At 37.6% G+C, this 27426-nt stretch overlaps 1 pseudogene; it reads left to right on the top strand.

Moving 5' to 3' along the window:
- The first annotated feature begins 1457 nt into the window (after positions 1–1457).
- LOC140506314 (galactose-1-phosphate uridylyltransferase pseudogene) lies at positions 1458–27410 on the top strand (annotated as a pseudogene).
- The last annotated feature ends 16 nt before the right edge of the window (positions 27411–27426 follow it).

Here is a 27426-nt window from a genome sequence, read left to right as displayed (position 1 = left end):
GTATTTAGCAGTACAGTACCTAATGATAAAATCGATAAGGTTACAACCTTGTGAATTCTGAAAAATCTAAAGAACTTTCAGAATTACCACCAGCACCTCTAGTAGGTAGCAAAGCCTCCTAGAAGTGTTAGCAGTGGATGATGATAAAGAAAGCAATTTCAAATAAATATGGAAATCCAGTCATCAAACCATGGTGCAAGCTTTGGGAACTATAGTCCTTGAGAAAATGAATGTTTTGAATTCTAGAAAGATACTGCACTAAGAGCCCAGGAGAAAATTTTACTTAAGGTAGACTTCATGAGGACCTTGCAAAAAGATTTCTAGTAGTTTGAAGCTGTGAATTCATCCTTGACTATATGTGTTCTAGATGTGTTTGCTTCACTCCTTTTAAACTTTTCATTTGAGCCACTATTCCATGGAACCTTGTGAGTACAAAATTCTTGTTTAGAGTATTGTGATTGCAACTGGTATTCTTGCTACTCCTTCTCAGTAATGTTCTTGCTAATGTAATTCAAATTATTTTTACTGACTTTTGGACCTTATCAATGAGAAATTAAAAAACAAACTAACTATAGTGTTAAAAAAACGTCAGTTCTTCAGTGTTATCCCCAGATACCTGAGGTGTGCCCTTTGGGAGACCCAACTGACCACTGCTAGTATGAATTGAGAAAGGGACTTCAGATGAAGTGCTTCACAAGAAGCTAACACTCTCAGGAATTTCAAAGTGGCTATGGCCTCCAGCCTGACTCACTTTTTTTAAATAAAGATATTCATACAACTTATGAAGGATGAAACAAGGGGCACTCAGGTTGTGACTGCATGGAGTCAAAAAATACTCATTTAAAGAGGAAAAGAAGACTATTGGTTAATATATCCTTATGTATAAATTAACTGAATGTTCTTATTTTTGACTATCAGTGTTGGTATTCTGTATAAACATACTCTTTACATAATCTTTTCTATTTATCCCACTGAGAGGACTGATGGGTAAAAATAGAAGAAAAAGCTGTGTCTGGAACTTGCACTGCTCCAGAGTTAGGTCAGTTATAAACATGTCAACCATACTACAAATAAGTATAAAGAACAGTCAGAACCTAGCGTACTATAGGGAGAAACATATAGGCATGAGGAACCTTGACAACTGGTAGGACATCTGTCAGAAAATACACAAAGTCTGACAGAAAGAAAGAGCAATTGCAAAATTGGGAAATTATAAATTGCTAAGAAAGAATATGCATCAGATGAGTTAATGTGCTAGTGAGAAGAGGCATCCAAAATGGATGGCTGGGGTTTGGAGGAGCCAAATGTGATGGTCCCCATTTATAATTCCACCTAAGAGTGAAGGCTGAAGCTGGTGTGTCTCTTGATAATAAAAGTTTTGACCTACAACTGGAGATGAAGCTGAATTATTAGTTTGTACTGTTTAGCATCAATACAGTGATTTCCTGGGATCGAGGATGACCAGATTGCCTAAAAAGAGGGACATTAATCCAGGTAAGAAACTGAGCAAGTCAAAATCCCTGCCTGTGTCAACTGTTAAAGGGATCAACCAATGGGTAGTTCATATAGTACTAGCCAATGTGAGATGGGGAAAGAAAGGAAGGAAGGAAGGAAGGAAGGAAGGAAGGAAGGAAGGAAGGAAGGAAGGAAGGAAGGAAGGAGGAAGGAAGGAAGGAAGGAAGGAAGGAAGGAAGGAAGGAAGGAAGGAAGGAAGGAAGGAAGGAAGGAAGGAAGGAAGGAAGGAAGAAAGGGAGGGAGGGAGGGAGGAAGGAAGGAAGGAAGGAAGGAAGGAAGGAAGGAAGGAAGGAAGGAAGGAAGGAAGGAAGGAAGGAAGAAAGGAAGGAAGGAAGAAAGAGAGAAGGAAAAAAGTGAGAAAGAAAGAAAAAGAGGGAGGGAGGAAGAATTATGGATTTATTACATTTCTAGGGGTTTAGTAAAGCACTCAAGGGGCATCTTGTTGTTATTTGCCTTGTGAAAGCTGAGTATGAACAGTTACTGCTAAATACCCAGGACAAAGGTAAAAAAACAAAACAAAATTAACTGAAGCATATTTTTAAAGGGATAAACAAGGAACTTAAATCATGCTGAGAGGAATTATAGGTAACAAATCAATATCAGTAATAAACTTTTATGCTTCAATATGTTAGATACTCAAATTCATTAAGGAAAAATTGTCTGGTCTACAGGAAGATATCAATAGTAACACAATAGTGAGAGGAGACTAATAACTTTGGATAAGTCAAACAGAACGATAACAAAAGTGAAATATGAGCTGAAAAATAATCTAGAGAAACTATAATTAAAGACATAACATCTTTCAAATGGAACTGCAAAGGCATAGATAGATAGACAGAGAGAGAGACAGATAGATAGACAGATGCATGTGCAAATGTATATGATATATAACATATGTGTACATTATTGTGTGTGTATTATGTATATGTCTGTATCAACACCACGTGGAAGTTTTACAAAAATTGACGTGTAGAAGGGCATAGAAATATTGTAAACAAACTTAAAATGGCAGAAATAATTAATATATCCTTTACTAACTATAACAGAAATAAAATAGCCATTGGTTCAGGGACCACAAACAAAGATTCATATCCAAATGAAAATTTAACAATGAAATCCTAAATAATGAGTGGGTAAAAGAACAAAAAAGAAAAGTACGTAACTTAGAAGAGAAGGTTCTAAAACTTTTCCAAGAAATGAAATCTTTAAAAGTTAGAATAGATCATACAGAAAACAAGGATTTCATGAAACAAAAAATTTTAAAATGCAATCAAAAGACTGAAAAAAGATTATCCGATATAAAATAAACAACCAAAAATTATGATTTTAAGAAAAAGGCCTGGACATCTTATTTCAAGAATTCATAAACAAGAGGAGCCAAATCTATTAGAAGCAGAGGACAAAGTAAATATAGAAGGAATCTACCATCTACCACCTAAAAAGAATACTAAAAGTCCCAGGAATGTCATAGCCAATATCCAGATATTTTATTTATGATTTAAAAAATACTGCAAATATTCAGAAAAAGCAACTGAAATTCTGAACAATTAGTTTCAAATAAGATCTGGAAGCTTCTAGGGAAAATTAGAGCTTTGGAGTATATGACTCCAAAAAGTAAAAATTTAGGCTTACAATACAGTTTGCCTAGTAAAGCTAAATATAATTGTACAGAGAAAAGTGAACGTTTAATGGAATATAGGATGGGCAAAGGGACGTAAAAGAAGGAGGGACAGAAAATAATAAGAAAAAGAAGGGTAGAAGAAATGGGGAGTGGAAGGGAGAAGAGAGGAGGGGAGTAAAAGATAAGATATAGGAAGAAAGAGAAGGAGAGAGAGAGAGAGAGAGAGAGAGAGAGAGAGAGAGAGAGAGAGAGAGAGAGAGAGAGAGAGAGAGAGAGAGAGAGAGAGATTGAAACACATCTAAATAAATTCAGAATAAATAGAATACTGAAGTAAATTTCAGGTCTTCAGTTGGTCTACTTTGACACAGGGCATAGAGAATGTCTCACCTTATAAAGAGAGCTATGTTGCTGATAATTTTTCTGCCCTTCACAAGGGCACCCACACAGACAAAGAAAAAGAGAAAAGAGGAAAAAACAACTTAAAAACAACACTAACGACTACTATCTGTCCAAGAATAAGGTTAAAATTTATGCTTCTGCTCTCCATTTCTGAAAAAGAAGACACTCAAGGAGACTTCCCTGACATTTTGCCCAAATTACTTCTTTCACTTTTTTTCTACTACTAATCTAATGAAGACCAATGCAATAAATTTTCATCCTGCTTGCTTAAACCTGTTCCTCGGGACCCCCTGAGTGTTGGGGACAATATAAAGTAAACATTTCAAGCTCTATGCAATTTGTTGGGGCCGATGGGAAAATCTCTTTGGAATCAAGAAAAGTCAGAATTTTTTGGCCAGAGGAAGTTATATCATTCATTGGTGCTTAATTCCTGAGACCTGTTGTTTTTGATGCTTTGTTGGAGAATACAAAATTCATATATTTCCTTGCTATGCAACTACTGAGGTGACACTAAATGATTACCAAGGATAGTTAAGTAGGCATGTTTTTCATTTCTCTCTATCAGTGGAAGGACAACAAGTACTAAACTTCCCTCTCTGATATTTTCTAAGGCTTTATGAACTGATGTTATTGAAAAAAGGACATTTTCATGGCTGAAGGTATTTGCAAGGTAGCATTCAATGTATGTAAGTAAACGTTTTTGAAAAGAAAAAAAGCAGTTTGGATTTTGGAGGTTAAGAGCTGGCATTTTAGTTTACTGTGACATATATTCAAGGAAGATCAAACTTACTTATTTTACATCTTATTCAGCTCTATTTATATTACTGGGAAAATTAATTTTCTATTTTAATTATATTTACTTATCTCAGAAATCCCTCAAACTATCTAAATTTATCTCTGCAATATTTTCCGTCTCCAGTAAATATAAGGCTTAATTGTCTAATAAAATGTTTGTGAATGATAAGAGCTATTAATGAAGCTCTTAAAGTGCCAACTTTTAAAGTAGATTTTGAAACTGAATGTTGAGCTTCAAAAAGATAAATGGATGAAACGTTATAATGCACAATGCATTTAAATAATATTCACTTTATTGAACATAAGAGTACCTTATAAGTGTTCAATATGCACGTTCTTGTTACATTTCAAAACCACTTATAGTTTGCTTCTATGGTTTATGAAGTCACCAATAAGCCTTGAAAGAGTTATTGCCTTGTATACGTAGGATATGAATTGTAGTTGTGGTAGAAATGGTGGAAAATATATCTGATCATTTACATAGTTTATATCATATTATTCATAATATTTATCTTATTTTTAATGTATTTACTTTCCAGAATGTACAATTACTGAGTTTGTGTTTTACAATCCCATAACTTATATTGTCATTTGTCCATCATAAAATAATATAACTGTGCTGTATTTTTTCTTATTCTGTATGTATCTCACCCTTACAATAAGTGAACCATACAACTACACTGTTTGTGGACTTTTAGGTAATGCATGCATATTTCTACTCAAATATCTGCAATTTATTTATTCAAAATTTTTTGTGCACATAATATGTAAGAAGCATGTTTTAAGATTTGTTCATAGCAAAAAAAAATTTAAACCAATGAAACAAAATAATAGTAATACAAGTAAATTAGGAGAAAACAATAAAACATCTTCATGAGAATCTCAATGTGCTGAAAGGGTATGTGTGAATCTTTGACTGTAATTCTACTTATCACCTACTGAGCTACATCATGACATTATGGATCACTAACATAGCTAGTCAACTTATTTTATTCATTTTTTAATGCTTTTTGAGCAGTTATTTCTGTCTCCCTTGCTATTGTTCAACTAGTACCACCCAAAGAGCTTTTCTTTGTAATAAAGTGGGGAGGGGGAGTGCATAAAAATGAAAATCATGACTACTTCTGACATCCTGTGTAAATAAGTAAAAAAATAATTTGAAGCATTTATTAACCATTTAATGTGCATTAAGCAGTTTGATAAGTGCTGGAGATACAAATGTAAGGAAAAAAGATAGTTCCACGTAGTGTCTGGTGCCAAATTTGAACTCTCAAAGATAAGTCTTCTGGAGTCTGGGTCTGTCACAGTATCCACTGTGCCACTGAGCTGCCCTAAGCTGACCCGACCCCTAACTCAAAAAAGTTCTAAGAGGAACTCAGTAGCAGAAGGAAGGTGAAAGGAAGATTGGATTTATGGGAGCCAAGGTTGCAGACAAAGAGATAAGTCCCTTTCATTCTTCCTTCTTGACCTCTAAAAACCCAGTAAATATTTCCCCAGGAAAAACTCTGTGATAGTTAAGTCAGCAGAAAGACAGTGTTTTGTAGACCAGAAAACTGGGAAATTAACCAGAAAGGCTTCCCTTGCTCTGGCAAAAGCAGAGCAGTACCGGACCTGAGGGGCCCTGCAAAACAGTGGTAAGATGTACCTCAGCAAACCAGGGGTTTGCCAATCCCCAATTAAATACCAAATCAGAAATTCAGCAAGTTAAAGGAGAGATTAATAAAAATGCAATTATGAAATCTGATTAACTAATATGTAAAACTAAAAGCTGTTTTTATAAAAAAAAATAAAATAGATAAATCTTTAATTTGATTTTTTTAAAAAAATTACCAGTATCAAAAATGATAATGGTAAATTCACCCACCAATAAAGAGGAAATTAAAACAATAATCAGAAACTACTTCGCTGAATTGTATGCCAACAAATTTGACAATCTCAGTGAAATGAATAAATATGTACAACAATATAAAGTGCCCAGTTTAACAGAAGAGGAAATAAAATACTTATATAACCCCATTTCAGAAAAAGAAATTAAACACACCATCAATAAACTCTCTAAGAAAAAAATCGAAAAAGAGCAACGACTCACCTAAGCTCCTGGACAAACTTCTTTGGATACCTCTGAAAGGAGAATGTGACTAAATTTTGGAGGTGCAGAATGCAGTGGCAGACAGACTGTGACGGATTCAGAGGCCAGGTTAGACTGGAAGGTCCACAGGAAGGATCTATTCCACGGGGATGAGCCCCCAGCGCACAGCGCAGCGTGGTCAATGCAGCGGAGAGGAAGGGACCCGAGAAGCCTGAGAGCAGCGGGTGGAACCAGCGGAGTGGGAGACAAGTCAAACCGATCTGGTGAGAGACACTGAGCACCAGATATCAGCGCAGCAGGTCCTGAGACCTTCAGCCTGAAGATTAAACTTTGGTAAGTCAGCTACTTGAACTGCTGGGAGCTAGGATGGCGGAGTGATCAGTAAATGCTCTCTCCTCCCCCCAATGACTGTGAAAGAACCATAAAATATTTCCCCAGAAAAAATCCTGGATCAGCGGGAACAGCAGAAGGGGCAAATAGTCTCATAACAACTGAGGCTAGGAAAATAGCTAAAGGGGATTCCTCCTACTGTGGCGTGGGCGAACCAGAAGGACAGAGGACCCAGGGCAGAGAAAACTCTCACTGAGACCCAGGCAAGCCTCAGCTCCAGGAGAGGAGCCCCAGGAGGGGTGGGAACACGCATTAGCATCTAGGCTTGCCTCAGCCCTCGAGGGGAAAAGGGAAGGCAATAGAGAAGCTGGGATCACCATCCCCTGAGCTTGCCTTAGCCTCAGTGCAGCAGAGGAGATATCCTGTGACCAGACCACTCTTCCCACACACTTAACAAGCTAGCCCCACGGTTGATCTGGGAAGCAAAAAACAAAAACATGCTTTTAGCTTTTTCACACATCAGCTCAACACAAAGTTCTGTAGCTTCTGACTGAAAGAACCAGAAGCTACAACACTCAGTCAACATCACGAACAGGAAAAGGCAGATGAAAGGTGAAAAAACCATAGAATCTTTCTATGGGGATAAGGACCAAAACACAAACACCAAAGAGGTCAGAGCTGAGCCTGTACTTCCATCTGAAACTTCAGAAGGGACTATGAACTTCTCACAAGCACAAGCAGCTCTCCTGGAACAGCTGAAGAAGGAAAGAGAAGAAAAACTAGTCAATGATTTTAAAATCATAAAAAAAGAATTCACTGATGAGAACATCACTCTGAAAAGAAAAATTGAACAAATGGAAAGGGAAGTTCAAAAATTAACAGGAGAAAATAATTCCCTAAAAGGAAGAGTTGATCAAATGGAAAAGGAAACCCAAAACTTAATTGGGCAAATGGAAAAGGAAACACAAAACCTAACTGGGAACATTGGTCAAATGGAAAAGAAAATACAAAAACTAACTGGAGAAAATAGCTACTTAAAGAGAAAAATTGGTCAGATGGAAAAGGAGATGCAAAAGTTAACTGAAGAAAACAATATGAGAAAGATTAGAAGTGGGCAAGTAGAAACTAATGAGTCAATGAGGCAGCAAGAATCAGTCAAACAAAATCTAAAGAATGAAAAGATAGAAGAAAATGTAAAATATTTAATTGGAAAAACAACTGACCTGGAAAATAGATCCAGGAGAGAAAATCTAAGAATTATTGGCCTGCCAGAAACCCATGATGAGAAAAGAGCCTGGACAATAACTTCCAGGAAATCCTCAAGGAAAACTGCCCAGAAGTGCTAGATTCAGAGGGCAACATAGTCATCGAAAGAATCCACCGTTCCCCTCCTGAAAGGGATCCCAAACTCAAAACCCCAAGAAATATCGTTGCCAAATTCCAGAGCTATCAAGTGAAGGAGAAAATACTACAGACAGCAAGAAAGAAACAATTCAAACATCGAGGAGCTACACTCAGGATCACACAGGACCATGCAGCTTCTACATTAAAAGATCAGAAGAATTGGAACGCAATATTCCATAAGGCAAAGGAGTTGGGACTTCAACCAAGGATCAATTACCCAGCAAAGTTCAGCATAACATTTCAGGCAAGGAGAAAGTCATTCAACGAAATAAGGGATTTCCAGAGCTTCCTGACCAAAACACCAGAACTCAATAGACAATTCGATCTTCAAATGCAGGTCTCAAGAGAATCATAAAAATGTAAACAGGGGGAAAAACAAAAACAAAAACTTGTTATTCAATTAGGGCAAACTGTTTACCTCCCTATAAGGGAAGAAGATACCTGTTAATCTTGAGAATTGTACAGCTATTATGATAAAAAGGATATACATAGAGGGAACGGGTATAAAGTAAATGATGTCACCTCAAAAATATGATTTAAGTATGAGAAGGGATTGTAATAGGAGGTGTGAAAAGGAGGAAGCAGAAAACGGCAAATTACATCACAAGAAGAATTACAAAACTATAGTAGAGGGAAGGAGGGGAGGGAGATGAGCATTGTTTGAGAGGTACTATCATCTGATTTGTTTAAAGGAGGGAATAATAATCTGAAGTAGATAATCCTAACTAGCTCTATAGGTAGTAGGAGGGGAAGGGGGAAGAAAGGGGAGGGAGGCTAAAAGGGAGGGAAGAAGCAATAAGAGTAAAGGGGAGGAAAAGGGAAGGGGGCTAAAAGAAGGAGGGGAAGGTTGCAGGAGGAGGGGGTGAAAAGTGAATACTATTGAGGAGAGGAAGGGAGACAGAAGAGTTAAAGGCACAAATGGTGGGAAAGAGGATGGAGGGAAATACACAGATTGTAATCATAACTGTGAATGTGAATGGAATGAACTCTCCCATAAAACGGAGATGGATAGCAGAATGGATTAAAAGCCATAATCCAACAATATGCTGCTTACAAGAAACACATTTGAAATGGGGGGATACACATAGGATAAAGGTCAAAGGATGGAGCAGAATATATTGTGCTTCAGCTCATGTAAGAAAGGCAGGAGTAGCAATCCTAATCTCAGACAAAGCAAAAGCAGAAATAGATCTAATTAAAAGGGATAAGGATGGAAACTATATCCTGCTAAAAGGTACCATAGACAATAAAGCAATATCATTACTAAACATGTTTGCTCCAAGTGGTATAGCATCCAGATTCTTAGAGGAGAGGTTGGGGGAGTTGAAGGAAGACATTGACATCAAAACTATACTAGTGGGGGACCTCAACCTCCCTCTCTCTGAACTCGATAAATCTAACCTCAAAATAAACAAGGAAGAGGTTAAGGAGGTAAATAAAACTCTGGATAAGGTAGATATGATAGATCTTTGGAGAAAATTGAATGGGAATAGAAAGGAATATATCTTTTTCTCCGCAGTACATGGAAAATTTTCAAAAATTGACCATGTACTAGGACATAAAAATCTCACAATCCAGTGCAGAAAGGTAGACATAATCAATGCATCATTCTCATATAACAATGCAATAAAAATTACATATAATAAAAAGCCATGGAAAGATGAACCAAAATCAATTGGAAATTAAATAATCTAATCCTAAAGAAGGAATGGGTTAAAGAAGAAATCATAGAAACAATCAACAATTTCAATCAAGAGAATGACAATAATGAGACAACATGCCAAATCTTATGAGATACTGCAAAAGCAGTTCTTGGGGGAAGTTTTATATCTTTGAATGCCTACATAAATAAAATAGAGGAAGAGGATATCAATGACTTGGGCTTGCAGTTGAAAAAGCTAGAAAAAGAACAAATTGATAATCCCCAAGTAAATACCAAATTAGAAATACGGAAAAACAAAGGAGAGATTAATAAAATTGAAATTAAGAAAAGTATTGAATTAATAAATAAAACCAATAGTTGATTTTATGAAAAAACTAATAAAATTGATAAACCTTTGGTCAATTTGATTAAAAAAAGAAAGAAGAAAATCAAATTATCAATGTTAAAAATGAAAGAGGTGAACTCACCTCCAATGAGGAGGAAATTAAAACAATAATTAGAAACTACTTTGCCCAACTTCATGCCCACAAATTTGATAATCTAAACGAGATGGATGAATATTTTAAAAAATACAAATGGCCCAGATTAACAGAAGAGGAAGTTAAATACTTAAACAACTCCATCTCAGAAATAGAAATTGAACAAGCCATCAATGAACTCCCTAGGAAAAAAATCTCCAGGGCCAGATGGATTCACAAGTGAATGCTATCAAACATTTAAAGAACAGTTAATTCCATTACTATATAGACTATTTCTGAAAATTGGGGAAGAAGGAGTCCTCCCAAATTCTTTCTATGATACAAATATGGTTTTGATACCCAAACCAGGAAGAGACAAAACAGAGAAAAAAATTATAGACCAATTTCCCTAATGAATATAGATGCAAAAATTTTAAATCACATTTTAGCAAAACGAATACAGCATCTTACCAGGAGATTAATACATTATGATCAGGTGGGATTCATACAAGGAATGCAGGGCTGGTTCAATATTAGGAAAACTATTAGCATTATAGATCACATCAAGAACAAAGCTAACAAAAACCACATGATTATCTCAATAGATTCAGAAAAATCTTTTGACAAAATACAACACCCATTCCTATTAAAAACACTGGAGAACATAGGAATAAAGAGAACTTTCCATAAAATAATAAGCAGTATCTACCGAAAACCTTCAGCAAGCATTATATGCAATGGAGATAAGCTAGATGCATTCCCAGTAAGATTAGGGGTGAAACAAGGATGTCCATTATCACCTCTATTATTAAATATGGTACTAGAACTGTTAGCTGTAGCAATTAGACAAGATAAAGATATTGAAGGAATAAGAATAGCCAAAGAAGAAACTAAGTTATCACTCTTTGCAGATGATATGATGATTTACTTAGAGAATCCCAGAGATTCAAGTAAAAAACTACTTGAAATAATAAACAACTTTGGCAAAGTTGCAGGTTACAAAATAAACCCACACAAATCTTCTGCATTCCTATGTATAAGCAACGAAGTCCAACAGCAAGAGATAGAAAGAGAAATCCCATTTAAAGCTAGGGTAGACACTATAAAATACTTAGGAGTCTACCTGCCAAAACAAACCCAGGGATTATATGAACACAATTACAAGACACTTTTTGCACAAATAAAGTCTGATTTAAGTAAGTGGAAAAACATCTGTTGCTCATGGGTAGGCCGTGCTAATATAATAAAAATGACAATTCTACCTAAATTAATTTACTTATTTAGTGCCATACAAATTAAACTATCAGATAATTACTTTCTAGAGCTGGATAAAATAATATCAAAATTCATTTGGAAGAACAAAAGGTCCAGAATATCAAAAGGACTAAAGAAAAGAAATGTTTGGGAAGGTGGCCTAGCACTACCAGGCCTCAAATTGTACTATAAAGTAGCAATTATCAAAACCACTGGGTACTGGCTAAGAAACAGAGAGGTAGACAAGTGGGATAGACTTGGCACTCAAGATGCAGTAGGCAAGGAATATAGCAACCTCCTGTTTGATAAACCCAAGGACCCCAGTTTCTGGGATATGAACTCACTGTTTGACAAAAATTGCTGAGAAAACTGCATAACAGTGTGGTGGAAATTAGGCATAGACCCATACCTCACACCGTACACAAGAAAAAAGTCCAAATGGGTACATGATTTAGGTATAAATATTGATACCATGAATAAACTGGAGAAGCAAGGAATAGTGTATTTATCAGATCTATGGAGAAGGGAAGAATTTTTTACTAAAGAAGAGATAGAACGCATTATGAAATGCAAATTGGATAATTTTGATTACATTAAACTGAGAAGTTTTTGCACAGCCAAACCCAATGCAACCAAAATTCGGAGGGTTGTAGTCAATTGGGAAAGAATTTTTATGACTAAGCTCAGGGAGAAAGGCCTCATTTCCAGAATATACAGAGAACTGACTCAAATGTATAATCATGCAAGTCATTCCCCAATTGATAAATGGTCAAAGGATATGAACAGGCAATTTTCAGAGGAAGAAATTAAAGATATCTATCATCATATGAAAAAATGCTCTAAATCACTTTTGATTCGAGAGATGCAAATCAAAACAACTCTGAGGTACCACATCACACCTATAAGATTGGCAAACATGACAGAACAAGAAAATGATAAATGCTGGAGAGGATGTGAGAGAGTTGGAACACTAATTCATTGTTGGTGGAGCTGCGAGCTCATCCAACCATTCTGGAGAGTAATTTGGAACTATGCCCAAAGGCTACAAAAATGTGCATACCCTTTGACCCAGCAATATCGCTACTAGGACTATATCCCCAAGAGATCATAAAAATGAGAAAGGGTCCCACATATACAAAAATATTTATAGCAGCACTCTTTGTGGTGGCCAAAAACTGGAAATCAAGGGGATGCCCATCAATTGGGGAATGGCTGAATAAACTATGGTATATGAATGTAATGGAGTACTATTGTGCCATAAGAAATGATGAACAAGAAGACTTCAGAGAGGCCTGGAAGGACTTATATGACCTGATTCTGAGTGAAAGGAGCAGAACCAGGAGAACTTTGTGCATAGCGACAACCACAGTGTGCAAGAGTTTTTTCTGGTTGACTTGGAATTTCGTAATAATGCAAGAACTTATTTAAAAAAAAATCCCAATGGTGGATTTCTAAGGCAAAATGCCTTCCACACTCAGAGAAAGAAATATGGAAGTCATTTGCAGAATGTAGCAGACCATGTTTGTTTGTATGCGTGTTTTTATGTATCATGTTTTGATTTGTTATATGATTTCTTCCATTTATTTTAGTTCGACTACATAACATGACTATAGTGAAAATGTACTCAATAGGAAAGTATATATAGAACCCATACAGAATTGTTTGCGGTCGTGGGGTGGGAGGAGGGTACTGGGGAGTAGGTGTGGGGGGATAAAATCTTAATTTTATGGCAGTGATTGTAAACCATTAAAAATAATAAAAAAAGAAAAAGAAAAAAAAGAAAAAATCTCCAGGGCCAAATGGCTTTAAAAGTGAATTCAGTCAAACACTTACAGAACAATTAATTCCAATACTATCGAAACTATTTGAGAAAATAGGCAAAGGAGTCCTACTAAATTATTTGTATGATACAAATATGGCGTTGATACTTATATCAGGAAGAGTCAAAACACAGAAAAAAAAAGTGTAGATGAATTTCCCTAATGAATATTGATTCAGAAAATAAAAAAAAAAAAACATTAACAAAGAGATTGCAACTTATCTCAAGGAGAATACACTACGACCAGGTAGGATTTATACCAGAAATACTGAGTTAGTTCAATATTTGGAAAAATATGAGCATAATTGACCATATCAATAGCAAAACTAGCAGAAAACATATGTTTATCTCAATGGATGCAGAAAAAGCTTTTGACAAAATACAGGACTTGTGCCTATTGAAAATACTAGAGAGCATAGGGTTGCTCTCCATCCCTATGAATGGAGTCTTCCTTTAAATGATAGGTAGCATCTATCTAAAACCATGAACAAGCATTATGTGTAATGGGAATATGTTAGAAACATTTCCAATAAGATCAGGGGTGAAAGAAGGATGTCCATTATCATCACTATTTTTCAGTATTGTACTAGAAATGTTAACTTTGGCAATAAGTGAAGAAAAACGTTGGAGGAATTAGACTACACAATGAGTGACCAAAGATATTACTGTTTGAAGATGATATGATGGCATACTTAGTGAATCCTGGACAATCAACTAAAAAAATGCTTGAAAAAATTAAAAATCTTAACTATCAGGGGACTCATACTCTTTCCTCTGGAATGTAAGGTATGTTCAGGGATGGCCATTACCTTTGGTATGATGGCTGTCAAGCCCTTTTTAGGGCCCTTTTCCACCTTTGATGTACACCTGTTCTTCCTAACTCTCACCTGTGGCTCCAAGAAGCTTCAGCATGTGCAGTGACCACACCCCAGGAAATCATTTCAGCAGATGGGCCAAACCAGGTTGAGGGTAACCAAGGAGTCTGAAACCCATTGGTGAGCTAGGGGGGTGTCTATCCCAAGTATTGGAAGACTTCCCCTTGTTCCAAAGGCTACAAGCCAAGACCAAAGTGAAGGGAGTGCTGGTGCATGATTTTCTGTTTGGAGATGGTTGTGTACTCAATGCAGCCTCTGAAGTTGGGATGCAACAAAGTATGGACCAATTCTTTTTCGCTTGTGCTAATTTTGTGCCAATAATTAACACCAAGAAAATACAGGTATTCCATCAGCCACCACCACACCACCAATACATGGAACCAATGGTTACAACAAATGGAGAAGTGTTAAATGCTGTGGTTAAGTTCACTTACCTTGTTAGTATATTTTACAAGGATATACACAATGACAATGAAGTTGACACATGCATTGCCAGAGCTAATTCAGTGTTTGTGAGGCTCTGAAGAAAAGTTTGGGAGAGAAGAGTTATTAGACTGACTACCAAGGTGAAGGTCTACAGAGCCGTTTTATTGATCTTATTGCTGTATGCCTGTGAAACGTGGACAGTCTACCAGCATGACATCAGGAAAGTGAGCCACTTCCATTTGAACTATCTTTGGAAAATTCTGAAGATCACCTGGCAGAATAAGGTACCAGACACAGAGATCCTTGCTCAAACTAAACTGCCAATCATTCAAATTAAGCTTCAGAGAGTGCAACTCTGATGGTCTGGCCATGTTTGCTGGAATGCAAAATGTACGCTTGCCAACAAAACTATACTATAGCAAACTCGCATGAGGCAGGTGATTGCATGGTGGCCACAAGGACACTCTCAAGGTCTCTCTCAAGAACATTGGATTTGATTGTGTGACATAGGACACACTGGCACAGGAATGCTCAGCATGGCATGCTCACATCAGAAAGTGTGTGTGCTGTGCTCTATGAGCAAAGCAGAATTTAAACAGCATGAAAGAAACATAGGATGTGTAAATTTGGAGTATCCACCCCAAATGTTCACATAGTCTATCTGTGCCCAATCTATGGTAGAACATTCCAAACCCATACTGGTCTGATCAACCACAGTTGATTTACCTGAGGTCACACAGTGAGTGAATGTGAAAGGCAACACTTAACCCAGGTCTCCTTCAATCCAAGGCTGATCCTCTATGCACTGCATTATGTTAATTCAATAGCTGCAATGAATGCATACTCATGTGAAGAAATCCTCAATGATTCAATAAAGAAAGAATGCTCACATGAAAGGTATGCTCAACTCAGTAAGGACTACAAACTCTCAGGGATGAATTCTGAACAAATAAAAAAAAAACAATTTCAATGATGAGGAAAAGAGGAAGTTATCTAAAGGTAAATAGAAATTTGATCATTAAACCATGTATAAAGATTTCTGCAGGCTACATATTCACTTAGAAAATCACACACTAAGTTTATCTATCTTCTACTGCATTTTCATTTATTTGGTCAAATATTTCTCAATTCCATTTGATATGGTTTACTGCAGCATCTCTGGGACATGTTTAACACCTCTGATATAAAGGTTCTAATATTAATGTAAAAGATCTCACTAACTAATTTTCTTTGTTTTTTCATTCTCAGTAGTACTGTGGATTTCTTTTTTCCAATCGCTTGTAAAGATAATTTCCAACATTCAGTTCTGTAAAATTTTGAGTTCCAAAATGGTCACTCTTTGACCAAGACAGCAAGCAATCTGATCTAGGTTTTTAACAGGATTTTACTGAATCAGTCTCTGACATGGAAGTTCTTGGAGTCACATAAAGCTGACCTACAGAGAGGAGTGCCAGTATTCAAGTAGCAATTTAACTAATCAATTTTAGAGGGAGTAATTCTCTCTAAACTCGAGTAAAATCACTGCTTGTATGCATATATCACACATGGGGAATGAGATAGGGAGAAGGGGGATTACAAATAATCATTTCCCAGCTCCTGAGTAGTTTCCCACAACAAGCCACAATACGAATGGGAAATATAGCAATTATTTCATTATTTCAAATTTGGAGTGTCATGACCCCTGAGCCCCCTCTCAAATCCCCTCAACAAGGTTGTAATGTCAACGAGAGTTAAAGATCTTCCCCACCCACTAATGGGCATTTAGGTAGATTAGGGGACATTTGTTTTGTAGAAGGCCCACACCTTTTGTTAATTTCTAATGAGGCAGTGATTCTCAAGGGTCATGATTCCCTTTGGTTCTCAAAAGTATATATATAATCTGAGGTGAGGTTTTGTTTTGGGGGTTACCCATTGGAAGTGTTTGTTTGGCCAGATGAGATTCTGAGTAGCTACTAAGGAGCTCCCCAGCTTTGAAAACCCAGATGCAGGTGCTTCTTTCTCCGGTAACTGTGTACATATTGTCAGACACTTAGATCTGTCTGTTGATCTGTGATATATGTAATGCTTATGGTCAGACAGTTGGAAGCCCTGTCTATTTCTCTTTGTTTGTTTACATTTTCTCTCAAGTTCAGGTTGCTAAACTTTTTCCTGTGAACTAAGTGAATGATATAGGTGCTTGATTAAAATAGATTGTTGACCCCTCAAAAGTTGTTTTCCTTTTGGAAAAGCAGATCTAAGAACCTGTAGATCAAGCCCTCCTGTGTATGTTGGAGTCCTTGCTGTTACAAAGGCATAGAAACTTCTGTTTCTGTGACAGTAGCAAGTTTTACAGTCTTTGATTCACTTCACTTTAGGTACACAGGCAGTGACTGAATGCAGTGATTTAAAGAGTTGTCAAGGGTTTGATTGTTCATTTCAAGCTGCATTGTAAGTCTGACTCCCAAACCAGAAGATTCAATTTGAGAAATGTAGTCTATTTGTATATTTATTACACATACCATATCAATTAATATGAAACATCATAATTCCCTTCATATCTGCAATTATGTTAAACATATCTTCACATTAGTCATGTTGTGAAAGAAGAATCAGAACAAAAGGGGAAAAATCATGAGAAAGAAAAATAAAACAGTAAAAAACGTGAAAATAATATACACCTCTCTGTGTCCAGACTGTTATCCAACTCTGTCCAAGAATATCAGTTCTTTCAGTGGATGTGGTTAACTTTTTCAATCACAAGTCTCTTGGAATATTATTGGATGATTGTATTGCAGAGAAGAGCTAAGTCTGTCATACTTAATCATCACAAAATGTAATAGTGATTGTGCACAGTGTTCTCCTGGTTCTGCTCACTTCATTCAGTAACAGTTCATTTAAGTATTTCCAGGTTTTTCAGAAATCTGTATACTCACTACTTTATAGCACAATATTATTCCATTACATCCGTCCCAATGGATGGATATCCCTTCAAACTTCCAACTCTTTGCTCCCACAAAAAGAGCTTCTATAAATACTTTTGTACATGGGAGTCCTTTTCCCCTTTTTTTAATGAGCCCTTTGGGATACAGACCCAGGAGTGATATTGCTAGATCAAAAGGTAGCCACAGTTTGATAGCCATTCGTCAGTACTTCCAAATTTCTTTCTGGAAGGGTTAGGTCAGTTCACACATTCACCATCTGTGCATTAGTGTTTCAATTTTTTCATGTCTTCTCCGAAATTTATCATTTTCCTTTGCTGTCATATAAACCAATCTGATACCTGTGAGACAGTATTTCAGAGTTGTTTATATTTGTATTTCTCAAGTCAATATTGATTTGAAGCATATTTTCATCTCCCTAAGAAACTCCTAGTAGAGAAATTCCTACCACCAACCTAGATTGCCTCTCTTTTTTGACATAGCATATAAATTCTAAACACTTTCCTTAGCTAAATATAGAATAAATTACCCAAAGTCACATATGTCATAAGCATAAGGAAGATTTGAACTTAATCCATCTGAATTCAAAGTTAATACTCTGCTATGTTTAACATACTATATAGGTGATACATTGATGAATTATACATAAATATTACATAATAACAGCAAAAATTTTCAGCTAGAGAGAACTTACTGTTGTAAATCAAATATGGAAACAAAAAAATCAAATGAAACCAAAAAGTAAAAGAATGAAAGTCCTTTTTCATAACGCATTTTAAAAGATTCATTTAAATTAGAAGCAGCTAGGTGATTCAATGGATAGAACTCCAGGCCTATAATCAAGAAAAGTTGAGTGCAAATCTAGTCTAAGGCAGTAGATGTATGGCTATGGTCAGTGAGGGCAATAATAATATTTATAAAGTTCTTTTTTTTTAATTTTTATTAATTTATTTAACTTTTAACATTCATTTCCACAAAATTTTGGGTTCCAAATTTTCTCCCCATTTGTCCTCTCCCCCCACCCTAAAACACCGAGCATTCTAATTGCCCCTACCACCAATCTGTCCTCTCTTCTATCATCCCTCCATTCCCTTGTCCCCATCTTCTCTTTTGTCCTGTAGGGCCAGATAACTTTCTATACCCCTTTACCTGTATTTTTTATTTCCTAGTAGCAAGAACAGTACTCAACAGTTGATCCTAAAACTTTGAGTTCCAACTTCTCTTCATCCCTCCCTCCCTACCCCTTCCCTTTGGAAGGCAAGCAATTCAATATAGGCCATATCTATGTAGTTTTGCAAATGACTTCCGTAATAGTCGTGTTGTGTAAGACTAACTCTATTTCCCTCCATCCTATGGTCCCCCCCCATTCCTTCTATTCTCTCTTTTGATCCTATCCCTTCCCAAGAGTGTTGACTTCTAATTGCTCCCTCCTCCCCCTGCCCTCTCTTCCCTCATCCCCCCTATCCTGCTTATCCCTTCCTCCCCCACTTTCCTGTATTGTAAGATAGCTTTTCATACAAAATGAGTGTGCATTTCATTCCTTCCTTTAGTGGAATGTGATGAGTAAACTTCATGTTTTTCTCTCACCTCCCCTCTTTTCCCCTCCACTAAAAAGTCTTTTGCCTTCCTCTTGTATGAGAAATAATTTGCCCCATTCCATTTTTTCCTTTCTCCTCCCAATATATTTCTCTCACTGCTTAATTTCACTTTTTTAAGACATGATTCCATCCTATTCAATTCACTCTGTGCTGTGTGTGTGTGTGTGTGTGTGTGTGTGTAATCCCACCAACTACCCAGATACTGAAAAGTTTCAAGAGTTACAAATATTTTCTTTCCATGTAGGAATGTAAACAGATCTACTTTAGTAAGTCCCTTGTGAATTCTCTTTGCTGTTTACCTTTTCATACTTCTCTTCATTCTTGTGTTTGAAAGTCCAATTTTCTTTTCAGCTCTGGTCTTTTCATCAAGAATGCTTGAAAGTCCTTGATTTCATTGAAAGACCATTTTTCCCTTGAAGTATTATACTCAGTTTTGCTGGGTAGGTGATTCTTGGTTTTAGTCCTAGTTCCTTTGACTTCGGGAATATCCTATTCCATGCCCTTCGATCCCTTAATGTAGAAGCTGCTAGATCTTGTGTCATCTTGATTTTATTTCCATAATACGTGAATTGTTTCTTTCTAGCTGCTTACAATATTTTCTCCTTGAACAGGGAACTCTGGAGTTTGGCCACAATGTTCCTAGGAGTTTCTCTTTTTGGATCTCTTTCAGGTGGTAATCTGTGGATTCCTTGAATACTTATTTTGCCCTCTGGTTCTAGAATCTCAAGGCAGTTTTCCTTGATAATTTCATGAAAGATGGTGTCTAGGCTCTTTTTTTGATCATGGCTTTCAAGTAGTCCCATAATTTTTACATTGTCTCTCCTGGATCTATTTTCCAGGTCAGTAGTTTTTCCAATGAGATATTTCACATTGTCTTCCATTTTTTTCATTCTTTTGGTTTTGTTTTGTGATTTCTTGGTTTCTCACAAAGTCATTAGCCTCCATCTGTTCCATTCTAATTTTGAAAGAACTGTTTTCTTTCGTGAGCTTTTGAACCTCCTTTTCCATTTGGCTAATTCTGCTTTTGAAAGCATTCTTCTCCTCAATGGCTTTTTGAACCTCTTTTGTCAATTGTGTGAGCCTATTTTTCAAGGTGTTATTTTCCTCAGCATTTTTTTGGGTCTCCTTTAGCAAGGTGTTGACCTGCTTCTCATACTTTTCTTTCATCTCTCTCATTTCTCTTCCCAGTTTTTCCTCCACCTCTCTTACTTGATTTTCAAAATCCTTTTTGAGCTCTTCCATGGCCTGAGCCCATAATATATTTATTTTGGATGTTTGGGATACAGAAGCCTTAACTTCTGTGTTTTTCCCTGATGGTAGGCATTGTTCTTCCTCATCAGAAAGGAAGGGAGGAATTATCTGTTCACCAAGAAAGTAACCTTCCATAGTCTTATTTATTTTTCCCTTTTCTGTGCATTATCCCAGCCAGTGACTTGACTTCTGAATGTCCTCTTCACACCTCCAGATCCGCCCAGCCAGCACTTGGGGTCTGAGATTCAAATGCTGCTTCCCGGCCTCAAGGCTTTGGGCAGGGGCAGGGCTGCTATTCACTGTGAGATTCAGTTCAGGTGCTCAGGTGGGGGCAGGGCCGCCACACGGGACTCAGTTCCCTCAGGGATTTTATGCAGAGACCTTCAACAATGAATCCGGGCTCCTGCCTGCTTTGGGAGCCCCTGTCCCCTGCAGACCCCACTGCTGCCTCCCGAGGGGCCCCAAGCCACGGGGACACTCCACTGCCCTCTTGACCAGCCAAAGAGACCCTCTCACTGACTCTTGTCACCTGTGGGTGGAGGGACCTGCGTGGCCACTGGAGATTCTGCCCCTGAAGCCTGCTCGGATCTGTTACTCTTGGTGCTGTATGGCCAAGGCTCTGTTCTGGGTCCGGTGGGCAACGAACCTTTCGCGTCAGGTTTTCAGGTCTCTCTGGAACAGACATCTCATCTGCTCCATTGTTCTGTGGCTTCTGCTGCTCCAGAATTTTTTGGGAGTTCTTCTTTACAGATATTTTAAGGACTGTGGGTTCAGAGATAGCATATGTGTGTCTTTCTACTCCGCCATCTTGTATTTATAAAGTTCTTGTAAGTGCTTAACACAATGCCTAGCCCTTAGTAGGCAGGCACTTTAAAAATGCTCATTTCTTTTGTACCAAATTCTAAAATCAAGAAATAGCCTGCAGTGCCAATGCAATATTCACAGCACCTATGGCAACTATGAATATTGCAGTGCAGTTTTGAATCTTGAAATACAGCAGACTTTCCACATGAAAGACAGAGGCAAAACATTTATTTAGACACCAGAAAGCCAAATCCCAACTCTAGAAAGCCAAATCCATCACAGCAACAAAAATCTATACACAATAACAATGCAGAGGACACCAGCCCTGAGCCTTACCCCTGCTAGGCTTCCCACAAACCATCTCCCTTAAAAACATCACAAACAGGCTCCCCTAAACAAAATTCCCATTTTTCACGCACAGCTGGCTTCAGGCTTGTCTGCATCCTTCAATTTTGACTGCTGTCTGACCAAATTATCTCTCATCTCTGCTGTAGCTCTGCCTCTTCCTGTTCCCCCCTTCTTGCTCTACTCATTAGGCAAACTCCTTTCACCACAGGCTCCATGTGACTCACATATCCATGTGATCCAGGAAGGTCACATGGACCCATTAAAAAATGGGAATGATCTTCCACTTTAAATTACCATTACTTAACCCAATGTAAAGAAGAAATATTAGAAATATTCCCAATATGACTAGGGTTAAACAAGGATACACATTATTCTCCCCATTATTCCTACAGAATATAGGACACAAAGAATATCAAAATGTCTATGGAAAGATTGGCTCATCAACAAGAAATTAGTGTAGTTATAAAACATTCAGAAATTTCTGTACTTCAATTTGAACTTATTCAAGAAAAAGTCAGTTAGTTGTCCATATCACTTGACCCAACTCATTACTAGGTATAGAACCAAAGCAAGTCAAAGACAGAAATAAATGCTAAGCATATGCAAGATATTCATAGCAATGATCCTTCTGATTATAAAGGATGCACGAGAACAACGTGCTTCTCTAGTAACATAAGAAAATAAAGTGGGTGAACTTTAAGGGGGGATGTCTAAAAATAATGAATATGTGAATATCTACATTATTGCTGTGAAGTTAAAAATAATGTGCCAATCAGTATGGTATATTTGATAGAGAACTGGTATCAGACTCAGGAAGACTTCCACTCAAATCTTCCATATGAATCACACTGGCTTTGTGAACTATCAAGTTGTAAGGAAGGTGCTGGTTCACATTTGAGTGAAAGACCCTGGCCAGGATATGATTAAATTCACAGAGTTGATTAAAAGTAATTATAAATTAATAATAAATATGAGTAATACAGAGAAATATAGAATGATTTAAATGAACACAGGAAAATTGAATGAAAAATTGAGAGAAACATACGTACAATGAATATAATAATATGAATGAAATGATTCCTTAAAAAAAAGACAAACTCTGTGTACCTAAAAAAAGAAAAAAACCCTGAAAAACAAACAATGAAACATGACTTTCTCCACATAGATAAATAGATTAGTATAAGTATACTATACATTGTCATTTGCAGTCACTGTGTCAGATACTTTTGCTGAATTGTTTTCTTTATTACAAGGGAGGATTCTCATTGACTATAAATGACAGTGTTGTAAAGAAAAAAATAATGAAAAATGCTATAAATAAAGTATATACACATTCTTATGTAAATAACATATTGTGTGTATGTATGTCAATAAAGGAATATAATAAAAATAAATAGAAATCTGATTGCTTTTGCCATGTTTCAAAATAATTTGATGCATATGAAAATATATACATATATGCCCGTGTATCATACCTGTGTATATATGCATGGGAGGAAGTAAGGCTGCTCACCTTGCACTCAAATCAAAGTCAGCTGCAAGTCATGTCATCATCTCCCTGATGTCATGGTCTTCCTTAGAAAAGGAACACAGCCTGTGAGCAGTCTCTCCTTTCTTCTTCCCCTCCCTTCCCTTTTTCTCCCTGTGCTCTCCTATCTCACCTTACCTGTAAGTGCTCTGCCCAAGGGAAAATACTTTTCCATGGCTGGAAGCTATCTCTTTAACCTGGCTGGATTTCTTTCTAAAAAATCAGGCCTAAAACCCAATTCACTTCTGGAACTTGCAGACTGGAAAACAATAGGCCCATACCCTCCCAGCACAGAGTGAATGTAAATAGTAAATAGTAACTGTTTTTCTTTTGGCCAGGAACCCTGAGGTTCTTCTCCCAGTTCAATTTTTTTTAACGGGATCATCCACTGAGTAACTTTTTAAAAAACTTGTTTATTTTTAGTTTTCAACACTCATTTCCACAAAATTTTGAATTCCAAATTTTCTTCCCATCTCTTCTCTCTGTCCACCCCAAGATAGCATGCATTCTGATTACCCCTTACCCCAATCGGCCCTCCCTTGTATCACACCACTCCCTTCCCTTTATTTTCTTCTAGGGCAAGATAGTTTTCTCTGCCTCATTATCTGGATATTTTATCACCCAGTTAGATGTAAAAACAATTTTTACCATTAGTTTTTAAAACTTTGAATTTCAGCTTCTCTCCCTTCCTCCCCTTCCCACTGAGAAGGCAAAAAAAAAAAATCGATATGTTACACATGTGCAGATATGCAAAAGACTTCCATCAAAGTCATGTTGTGAAAGACTAACTATATTTCCCCCCATTGTATCCTGCCCACGATTTGAACTCTGGAATATCATATTCCAAACCTTGCACTTCCTTAATGTAGAAGGTGATAGGTCTTGCATTATCTTGACTGCATTTCCACAATACTCAAATTGTTCCGTTTTGACTGCTTGCAATATTTTCTCCTTTACTTGGGAGCCCTGAAATTTGGCTACAATATTCCTAAGAGTTTCCTTTTTTGGATCTCTTTCAGGGGGTGACTAGTGGATCCTTTCAATATTTATTTTGCCCTTTAGCTCTAGAATATCAGGGCAATTTTCCTTGATAATTTCATGCAAGACGATGTCTAGGCTCTTTTTTTTGATCATAGCTTTCAAGTAGTCCATAGTTTTTAAATTCTCTCTTCTGGATCTATTCTTCAGGTCAGTTGAGATATTTCACTTTGTCTTCCATTTTTTAATTCCTTTGGTTTTCCTTTATTATTTCTTGATTTTTCATAAAGTCATTAATTTCCATTTGCTCCATTCTAATTTTTAAGGAATTATTTTCTTTGGTGAGCTTTTGGACCTCATTTTCCATTTCTCCAATTCTGACTTTTAAGTCATTCCTCTCCTCATTGGCTTTTTGGCTCTCTTGCCATTTTTGATCTATTTTGTAAGGTGTTATTTTCTCCAACATTTTTTGAGTCCCCTTTAGCAAGCAGGTGCTTTCATGATTTTCTTGCATCATTCTCATATCTCCTCTCAATTTTTTTCTCTTTTCTTACTTGATTTTCAAAATCCTTTTTGAGCTCATCCATGGCCTGGGACCAATTGATATTTTCTTGGAGGCTTTGGATGTAGGAACTTTGACTGTATTGTCTTCTACTTTCATGTTTTGGTCTTCCTTGTAAACAAATTATTTTTTCAGTTTTTGCTCCTTTCCCCAGCTATTTACTTGACTTTTGAGCTATTTGTCAAGGTAGTACTCTAGTTCCAGTGGGGTTGGTGGTGTACTGTGAGCTGCTTGATGCCCCCACAATCGGTGGGCCTAGAGTTCCAGAAAAAGTTGCTGCCCCTCCTGCTGCTGGGGTTCTGTGAGTTCCTCTGTCTCCTCCCCCCTCTTCTACCCTGGGTCTAGGGCAAGACCACTCTGCTGTCTCACACAGGTCCCACACGGTTTTTTTTTTCCACTGACCTTCCAATTTGTCCTCAGAGTTTGGAGTTTTAAAATATGGAAACCACCACAGGTGTAAGAATGTAATCCCTACAAGGCCTGCTCAGGTCCCCTCTGTGCTGGCCCAACCCACACTGGATTGTGCTGTGCTCCCAGCATGGTCTTATAGACATTTCCTGGTGACCTTGAAGGCTGTCTTAGGCTAGAGATTTGCTTCACTCTGTCATTCTGTGGGTTGTTCAGTTCCAGAATTTGTTTAGAATCATTTTTACAGGTATGTGACTGGGCCTGGGGGGATCCCTCTAGAAAGCTCATGCTGTTATTCCACCATCCTGACTCCATCTACCCCTTCTCTGAGTAACTTCTTAAAGAGGCCTATTCACTGAAATGTCATTGGGGCAGCTAGGTGGTACAGTGGATGAAACACCAGTGCAGGAGTCAGGAGGACCTGAATTCAAATCTCACCTCAGACACTTGACACTCACTAGCTGTGTGACTTTGGGCAACTAACAACCCCAAATGTCTCATCCTGGGTCATCTCCAGTCATCTTGATAATATCTGGTCACTGGATTCAGATGATTCTGGAGGAGAAGTGAGGCTGGTAACCTGCACAGCTCTCCCTCACTCAAAACAAAGTCACGTGCAAGTCATGTCATTATTTCTCTGATGGCAAGGTCTTCTTCAGAAACAAAGGACTAATATATACACACATACACACACACACCTCACTCAAAGTGAGAATCTGAAAAGACATCAGCCTAAAAGGGCCAAGGTCTCCCCTTGCATCCTGGGTCGTCTTCAGTGGTCCTGATCAATATATGACCATTGGGCCCAGATGTCTCTGGAGGAGAAAGTGAGACTGGCAACTCTGCTCAACTCTCCCTCATTCAAATCAAAGTCAACTGCAAGTCATGTCATCCTTTCCTTAATGTCATGGTCCTCTTTAAGAATGAAGAACAAACACAACAAAACAACAACAACAAGTATGGATACATATATACACAATATTTGGCAATGGATATCAATTTGAAAATGTATTGGATTAAATTAGTATATCACTAAGCACCTCAACATACAGAGAGGGATATGTTATCATAGGTTCTTAGAACTACATTCATAAAAGGGGAGCAACTTTCAAGGGTTAAACAACCACTTTAATCAAAACTGGTATCAGAGAAAATCAAAATCAAAATTTCAGAGAAAATACAGAGAAATCAAAAGTCAACTGACGTGCTTTCCAAATATCTGACTATTACATATATACAGTTACCAGAGAAGGAAGCATCAACTTCTGGGTTTTAGAGGGCAGGGGGCTCCTTGACCGCTTCCCAGAATCTCTCTGGCCAAAGAAACACTTTCAGTCAGTAAGCATCAAAGTAAAACCTCACCCTCACAGTATTTATACACTTTTTAGAGCCAGTGCCTCAATAGAAAAAAACAAAAGGTACTTGGGACCCTCCTACAAAATAACTCCCCTAATCAAGCTTCCCACATTGGGCAGACCCATCAGTGGGTGAGAGAGATCCTCTCCAATCACATTATTCAATTAGAAGCACCTTTAGTAAAACAAAAACAGCAAAAGATTCTAATTTGATTGTCATTAAAATTAGGTAAGCTAGACCCAGAAGAAAATGTATGAAGTAGTGTATTTCTTCATAACTGGACAACAAAATAGTGAAACTGACTCAGGTCAAGAAATACTGGTCAAAGAGAGAAGGTGAGGCCAGGTTGGGGTCCAGATTTAGGCACCAGTGTGGCTCTCTGGGCCAGTCTATGTGTATCTTAGCGCATACTGAAGCTGTGTGGAGCCATGGCTGCAAGTGCAGGACAGGGTGACCTCGAGGAGCAGAAGCTGCAGCAGAGGCAATAGGCTTCCAGGCAAGAGAGCATCAGAACATCTGATACAACCTGTTGCAGGATAAGTGGGTGCTAGCATCCACGTACCAAATGAAAAGCCCCTGGCAGAGGCAGGTGGAGTCCTTCCCTACTGATGTCATAACTCTGCAGGACCCTCATAATCCCCTCTGCTCCAGGGCAATTCAGGCCAGTGGTGAGGCCACTACCAGGGTACCTTCCTGTTCAGCAATGACTTCCCTATCCTGTAGCCCAATGCACCTAGTCCTGAACCCAGTAATCACTCACTGCTCCCAACTGAAGCTGTCAGAGGAGTTTGTAAAGTCTTGCGTTTCCATTCCTGGCCTGATATCACACTGCTTCTCATATCTATTTCTGAGATCAGCTGATATACGGGCCTCAGTCAGGGAAGAGTTGAGGTCTCAGTATCCCTGGTTCCAGATCTTTGAGAACAAAGGAGCATAATGGGCTGTTCCCACCCCCACTGCCATGTGTGAGTGAGCACCTTCTTGTGAGATGTGACCCAGTGGGAGGAATGAAGCCAGTGAACCTATC

Source organism: Notamacropus eugenii, chromosome 1 (assembly GCF_028372415.1).
Source record: "Notamacropus eugenii isolate mMacEug1 chromosome 1, mMacEug1.pri_v2, whole genome shotgun sequence".
In the NCBI taxonomy this organism is placed as follows: Eukaryota; Metazoa; Chordata; class Mammalia; order Diprotodontia; family Macropodidae; genus Notamacropus; species Notamacropus eugenii.
Note: the sequence above shows the minus strand (reverse complement) of the source record. Positions and strands in the feature narration are given on the sequence as shown.